Source organism: Solanum stenotomum, chromosome 4, assembly GCF_019186545.1.
Source record: "Solanum stenotomum isolate F172 chromosome 4, ASM1918654v1, whole genome shotgun sequence".
NCBI lineage: Eukaryota > Viridiplantae > Streptophyta > Magnoliopsida > Solanales > Solanaceae > Solanum > Solanum stenotomum.
This window is the reverse complement of record NC_064285.1, coordinates 36,931,396-36,939,689: the sequence shown is the minus strand read 5'-3', so window position 1 is coordinate 36,939,689 and position 8,294 is coordinate 36,931,396. Positions and strand designations below refer to the sequence as shown.

General features: G+C 30.4%; 1 long non-coding RNA gene across 5 annotated transcripts; it reads right to left on the bottom strand.

Annotated features, from left to right (window-relative positions):
- Positions 1-237: 237 nt before the first annotated feature.
- Positions 238-4,932, bottom strand: LOC125862472 (uncharacterized). Of its 5 annotated transcripts, none has more exons than XR_007446048.1 (5): positions 4,729-4,932; positions 4,513-4,618; positions 1,645-3,794; positions 474-618; positions 238-336 (listed from the first exon to the last, which is right to left on the bottom strand). It is a non-coding gene; the product is annotated as an uncharacterized LOC125862472 (long non-coding RNA). The 5 variants fall into 5 exon arrangements; XR_007446049.1 differs by having other exon boundaries at positions 474-1,764; positions 1,879-3,794; XR_007446050.1 differs by having other exon boundaries at positions 474-2,003; positions 3,052-3,794.
- Positions 4,933-8,294: the final 3,362 nt, after the last annotated feature.

The window sequence follows — 8,294 nt, the reverse complement described above, 5'->3', positions numbered from 1 at the left end:
ATATTACACTTTAAAATTACACATGGTCATGTATATATCGTCTCGAAAATAATCGATATAACTGAACCCATCAAACTCTTGCTTTATCTGCACTTTGTCTAGACATCAAATTTAATGAATTTAGCCGTACATGTAAATATTAATATCATAAGCATCAACCAAATTAATCATAGAGTTGTAATACTAATAATTTATCTATGCAAATCAAATTTCTAGATAACAAATGAGAGAGCACTTACATATGAATAGAAGTGCAACCATACTTGAGAGGCAAAAACTTTATTTAGCGCCAGACGTGTTGATACCTGTAATTTCTAATGAACAAAGTACAAGCACCTGATCCAAAAAAAATTTGTACAATGAAGTAATTTTATGTAATTCAACCAAGAACACACAAATCTAACAACAAAGGAACGAAAAAAAATTAACTGCCATGAAATTGTTGGTGGGGTGGGGTTGGGGGGGGAGCTTACATCTATTATTTTTAGAAAAAGCTCCACCAAATATGCTCATTCTTCAACTTGATCACCTCTGTCAATAACAATAATAACATACCCAGTATAGTTCCACAACTTGATTGGCTTTGTCAAATAGAGATATATCTGTTTTCATTCCATACTTAAGGATCCAAATGAATCAGAAGGAAAAAACAGCAAGTAAGAAATTGAATTATCTTTCGTGAACTGTTTAAATAACAAAATTTACTGAAGTAGTTCTTGCATATAGATCAAGTATTGACCATAATTTTCCAGTGAGTTGCAGAGACTCGCACACAAAGGGAGAATCGTGTTCATCCATGTTATTACGGACATACAGGCAAACAAAGTTGTGAACTTTCACTATGCTTTTGTGTCATTAATTTTTAAATACACTTCTTCTTGTTCTTTTAGTAATGTTGACCAAAGAGCTGCTTTAATTCTGAAAGCTTTTCATTCATTGAAAAATATCTATATTTTTAATAAATAGAGGTATCAATATCTCAAATAATAAGATAATTCTTGTATTAGTGATGTGCCTTTTCAATTATGTGATTTTGAGTTAAACCACTAGTTCTAAACTTTTTAATATAGGTTAATTCTCTTGAAAAAATAATTGAGATGACACAGGAAGTCGGGGTATAAAACTCAAAGAATTGTTAACATGACAAACTACCAGCAAGACAATTAAGGAACATAATAACAAAAGAGCTATGAGCATAATGAGAGTATAATTCTCTCCCGAACTCCCAATAAACTTGATTTATCTAGAACAAACACAAAAACAAAGAAAAATCCACAAACATAGTAACTGAAGATTATCCTAAGATAGAGTAAGGTAACAAAAAATGCATAATGATGACTTGAGAACTATAAATAAGAGAGAACAAAGAACTCTGACCTGCATATTTCAATAAATATTTCGTCAGGTATAACAAAACTGAAGGCCAAAAGGAGTCATTAAGATTATTTGCTAAGGAGACCTACGACTGTGAGGGTTCTCTATTGGTTAACCTGTTGTACTAATATTTAGATTGCAAATGAATTATCTTACATGTACAATCTAAGACAAATTTAGGAGACGAATATGATAGAAGCTCAAGTATAGTCTAGTTGCTAAATATAGATAAGAAGATAAAATAAATTGGATAGTAGAATAATCACTTACCTTTATTTGTCCATAATGTGCACGATAACTTGGATATTGAGTAGGTTAGCAGCAACCTAGTATCTCACGGACCGAATTGCAAGCAGTGCTAAATTTACATGTGCCACAAATTGCAACAAACTATTGATATCCTCACGGATGGTTTATTGGAGACAAAAAAAAAGGTATCAACAGTAAAAAAAAATAGACTTGAAAGTTATATACTCTCACTTTGAGCTATTTTAGTAATCAAACCTGATAAAACCTGAAACCTTAGGATGGTCGTCTTGAAACTTGAACATTAAATATGTAGCTATGTTTCTGTCAAGCTAACTGCATGGGCACAAGGAACTTTCCTCAAAAGCCTAGAATACACCAACCTGACCAATAGTGACAATAATAGAATTCCTCTTGAGCTCCTTAAGAAGTTGGACGTGAAATTTAGCAAAAAAAAAAAAGAAAAGTGAAAACTTAGAGGACGATGATCCATTAAGCTCCAAATTTCATAACAAAATTTGATGACTCAATGAATGGCTAATATTGTCTTACATTGAAATAAACTTAGGGATAAACAATAATCATGAATAAAGAAAGCTTACAAAATAGTTGTATGTTTTCTTCTTCACAGCAGACTGTAAATTACCAAGATCTTTTTGAGTTTTGTCGTGAAGCCAATTTCAATTTTACTTTGAGAATTGCGACCCCATTTTCCATATGCAGGGGTATATCTTTACAAAACAATAGTTATAATCAAGGTAAATAGCTTAGTCTTTTAAAATGTTTAGAAGAATTAGTCATTTCCCCTTCAATTGAGGCTAACATACGATATTATTCTTAGGCTGACAAATTTACTTCAAAAGAAGACATAATTTAGTTAGTAGTTTAGAGAGCTTTGTGTTGGATTCTATAATTAACACTGAAACAACATGCTTTTTTTTAAAAAATAAAGTAGTCAAGCAATATATTTGAAACCTCTCTAAGTAAATAAAAATTATATTCCTAGTGAAATAAAATTCAGACGACATCCAACTGAATGACATTTGGGATGATAAAAAAATAACCACATTCTTACATTAGCTAGATTGTAATTATGTCTGAAAGAATTTAACAAATCATACAAAATCCTTACATTAGTTGGGGTAATTATGTCTGAAAGAAGAGAACTGATTTTTACTCAATATCACCATATAACATGTAAAGTACCTACCATATCCAACTGAGTTTTTTCTATTCGGAATTTTCCAATTCCTTCCCCACTCACCTACTTTAAACATAGAGGCACAAGTAGTTGTTTGTGTAGTTGTGGAAGCATGTCCTCTGAAATGGTGGAAGATAAAGTAATGTAAACGATAGTAAATGAATTTATGTATGCAGGTATACCTATATATACACAAAAGCAACATTATATGAAAATTTAACTTTTCTGACCGTTGTCTCTAGTTAACGAAGGATCAGAAGTTGGAAGCGCACTTTGATATTCGTCATGACCCTGAACTTGTGATGAGGACAGTGTATTATTTGAATTCTGCAAGAGTCGCCCTTTTTTTTTATTCAGCTGTTTTAGCTTTCTGTTGCGATAGAAATAGTTGGTTTCTTTCTGGTGATATTTGTGCATATCTAGTACGACATAGCATATTTCTATGTGCAAGTTGTTGTTCCTTCGTATTTTCAAGTTCAAGAGCGCATCAACATTGTTTTTCAACTTGTAACACCACAAAGAGAGGAAGCAAGTTTCAATAAAGTCGACAGAAATCCTATAATACCAACAAGTTTTTCGTTCATTTTTTCTGTTTCGAGAAATCACCAAAGAACAATTGAAACAACAGGTGCATTACTCTATTTTCATAAATATACATATATGAAACAATAATATCTCATTTAGTTAACAAATCTCGAAGTATTCATGGAAGTGTAATAAGCTTATTGCAAAACATGTCATGTTCCTTCATCTGACACAACAATAGGAATGGAGAATAGTAAAATTTCAGAACTTTTATCAATGAGACACAACAAAAAAACTTCACCTTTACTTATTTGATGATACCTTCTTCATTCTATGGAGGTGTGTCATGATGTCGTTTAAAATTTCCACTTTCACGTATGACGTAGAACTCCAGGATCAATTAAAATTTCAGAACTTGGTGCTCGAAATTTAAATTGATATTTCATCTCTAATAAAATATAAGAACATAGAAATTATACTACTCTCTAGAATCCAGAACCAAGAGTATTTTGTAAATGCACCAAAGGGGAAGATACATTGAAGGAAGAAGATTAAGAAAAGGGAAGAACCAGTAAGGAAAACAATAGCATTATTTTGTTCTTTCAACTATATTATCAAAAACTATTGGCCAATCAGTATGACAATTATGCACTTAATAAACAAGTCAATAGAATATCCAAAAAGAAACTATAATTCAAAATAAACATTGGACTGTGCATTTATGAGCAGTGAAAAATATTACAATTTTGAAAGTCAGAACAACTACATAGACATATGAATTTCTCCTTTAACATGATGCAATTAGGCAATGAAAAACGCATAAAAATTTATATAACATGCGTATAAGAAGAAATTCTTGTCATAAAACATCAACTTCTAAAAATTAGCTACTAAATAATAAAGCAAGCTTTTAGAATCAAAACTAATAATCAAAATAGCATATTTGCATGCCACACACATGTTAAACAAAAACCATAACAAAATTTTGAAAATTGAAAGCAGAGAAGCGCAAATACAAAAGATTTTGAAAGCTGCTCCGAATTAAAGTAAATGCTCTAAGTTTGGAACTTCTCAAAATGAAAAAAGGGGAAACAGGAAGAAATTTACAGTATACCAGTTGAGAGGTCTTTGCTAATATGTGATAAAATATTTTTTTTTCGTTGTACCTCTTTTAATTGGATTTGTCACTGCCAAATTGAGATGGGTCTACAGTCTTCTGCATAGGAGATGAAGAACTGGATTCAACATAGGAATTTTGTCCATGCAACATACCTACAACCACATACCAACAAAGCAGCAAAAATTGAAAGCAATATCAAAACAATCGAACATAAAATCAAACAAGTAGAACCCAAAATCCCCAAAAAAAAACCAAAGCTTACGGCGTCCAGTAGATCCCAGTGTAACAAAGTTTAACCAAAATTCCTGGAGGAAGATGATGTGAAAGCAAAGAAAAAAAATAAGAGACCAAGAAAGCAAAGTGAAAGAGGAAAATAGGACAGAAAGCCGGAGAAGAGAAAAAGGGAAGCTTAGCAGGAAGAAGAGAGATTGCAGAGTAGAAAGAACTTTGAAAGCCTTCGGTATTCTCGTCGTTGGCAGGGAAAAAGAAGCATATACACGTGCTAAGCAAATAGGCCCACAAAAGATAAAAGTACTCAATAGCCAATGAAATAGGTACACATTTCTAGTACAACTNTTTTTTAAGAATAAACATAAGTATGTATCAATGTTGCACGAAAATTTCTGCCAGAAATATTTATCTCTTCGACTTCCCATAATCAACATTTATTATATTTATTAATATTAATGTTATTAGTATTCATTAGTCTTGCACATATTTTTTTCTCCAGATAATTCATTTATATATATATAAAGGACAATGTTAAATTTGATGATGTGGCATGCCTCTAAGGGCTAGAAATCTATTTATCCTTTTTGTGATATTTTTGGCTATTTTCCCTCATTTTAAGTTTTTACAAAATACCAAAGCATAATATTGAATTCTCTCCTTATTTTTAAGAATAAACATAAGTATGTATCAATGTTGCACGAAAATTTCTGCCAGAAATATTCATCTCTTCGGCTTCCCATAATCAACATTTATTATATTTATTAATGTTATTAGTATTCATTAGTCTTGCACATATTTTTTTCTCCAGATAATTCATTTCAATAATATCCTTTTCCTTCCCAATAATTAATAGTATTTATTAATAGGTTTTAAATGTTGCACCTCTTCACATTTTGGCACTCAATAAAATGATAGAAGTTTAGAAACAAAGCTCCAACAACTTCTCCACTATGATAGATGAAAAACTCATGATTCTACATTTTATCGGGTAATATAAACTATTATTTTTATTTTATGAATAATAGATAATTGTATTGACAAATTCTTTTATGTGAATCAAAATAATGTAATTTACTTATTCGTGGTTATAGTAAAAGCTAAACCAGTGAAGTGGCCATGAAAGCTTGACAAGACAATTACTTTAAAGTAAAAGTTTCTCCTTAGTTCATACTATATTTGCATATTATATCATTTTCTTATAATAACTATATATCTTTTTTTTAATTGCTTAGTATTATTTTTGTTGTACACGAGTTTGTTCCATTAATTGCAGAAAGTGAAAAGAAAAATGTGTCAACCAACTACAACAACTATTCAAAGTATAAAGGAGATACTAAATCAAGGGTCATCACTACATGAATGAGTTCTGACTACATTTTTCTTTTCCTCATTTTTTTTACCATTCTCCTAAGTTTTTAAATCTGTTTTTATTATTAAAACAAAAAAATAATCAAAAGTCACTACTTAAAATATTTCTCCTCAATATACGTTATTCATTTTTTTCAATTACTCATTGTTAACTACCACTTATTATATTTAAATAAATAAATCTCTTTCATTTGTTAGTACTTGTCATTTTAATTTAAAAGTCTAAATTTAACTAAATAATTTGTCAATTAATTAGGGAAAGATGATTACTATAGAAGACAGGGAAAGATGAAAGAGTGTAGATTTCAAATAGGTGATGAAAATATTTTTACAAATTTTCTTTTTGATTGTCTAAAAATAGAGTGTAATCTTTGACTAGCAACAAGAAAATAATAAAATAAATAAATAAATATAAGAAGGATTGAAGGAACAATTGGTCCCGAAAAAAATTGAAGTAGGATAAGATGGTAAGAAAACGGAAATAGGAAGAAAATGATAAAAAAAAATCAAGAGAAAATAACTTCTTTTCTAAACTAGAGCTTATTTTTTAAGGTATGAACAACTGAAGGGATATCAGATAATGGGAATAGAAAAAAATGAAAAGCAAAAAAATTAAGAAACTATATTAAATATACATTTCATTTCTACTTATTTCTACCTTTACTTTCCATTTCATGCTTACTTTATTTTATTAGAAGGAAATTTTTTAATGTATATTATTGAATTTGAAAGGATATGCATGAAAAAAATGTTATTATCTCGATTATATTTAAATAAACAATTTTATGATCGCGCGAAGCGCGGAAATGTTCACTAGTTGAATTCTAAATTTGAAAATAGCTTGTAACTTGTTTCCAACTTCTATCTTATTTTTTTTTCTTAAAATTTTTGGGCTTTATTAATCCATCATTCAAAACTCAAATAATTCAAACACTACATGGGCTAAAGCTCAAGTCTACACGCCACAAAGAAAAAAAAATGGAAAAATAGAAGTTGCCCACTCTTCTTTCCTTTTTATTGATTGGTTTACTTCCTCTCTCTTTTTACCATTCTCTATGTCCTTTGCTTTAGCTGTGTTCTCCGGGGAATGAGGCATTCATCATTTTTTATGCTTTGTTGAGGACTTTTGTCAATTAGGACTATTTATCTTCACTAGGCTATCTAACACTTCCTCCTTTTTCATATTTGTGCACATATATTTTTGACCATTTGATTTTATGGGTATAGCTGGTATGGAGATAATGGAAAGCTCCGAGCCACCGGCGTTCGACATCATCTAGTAATTAAACTATCTTTTAGGTTCTCCAACTCCGACTTGACCAAGTGACCCTCCTATTTTGCTTCAAGTCTTTTTGATTGGCTGATATAGTGTAGGCTAGACAATTGTTTCACTATTTGTGTTGCCTTCATGCCTGTAAATATCTCTGAAAATAAATAAAGTTTAAGCCTTCCCAGTTCCTTCACCCTTCACTTGGCAACAATTTTATGTAAGGGAATTTGGGTTTATCATCGTTTATTAGCGTCTTTTATGTTTCTTTCATCTCTTGTAAGTTAAAGAAACTACAACTACCTTTATCTATTGTTAGATTATACAATTAAGTAATTTGTTAGTTTATTTATTTCCCTTATTATATGTTGAAATTGTACATGCTTGTTGGATAACTTCTTTACTTGTAATATCATGTATGCTATGCTTCATGGACAATTCTATTTCTCCGTTAGTACTTGCTTTAGTAATAAATAATTTGTTTGAATGATTACCTTCATATGTTGTGTTTGATTGTATGCTTGATAGCTTTTAGGATTGTTTTAACTTCTGCATATATATGTATTAGTAGTATCATCAATAATAGCACATATTGCATACAATATAGGAAAAAGACTAAAAAATATTCCTCAACTTTGGTTAGTTGTTTGGTTTTACCCTTGCTGTTAAAAGGAAGTTAATTTTACCTTTTCCGTTACCAATTTCACCATATTTACCCCTCATTTGACGAAAAGCTCAAAATTGACCTAAATTACCTGATTTTAAGAAAACAAACCCATTCCGTATTTTTAACCCAATGCCCCAACCCCTCTAGAGGATAACCTGGTTGACCTGTATAACTCAATGCCCTGTTACCCATTCTCTCTCTTTGAAAAGATAATATCATTTTCTCCATCAAAAGCTAAGTCGAAGAACGATGAGTTGAAGAAAAGACAACCCATTTTCTCCATCAGAATTTGTAC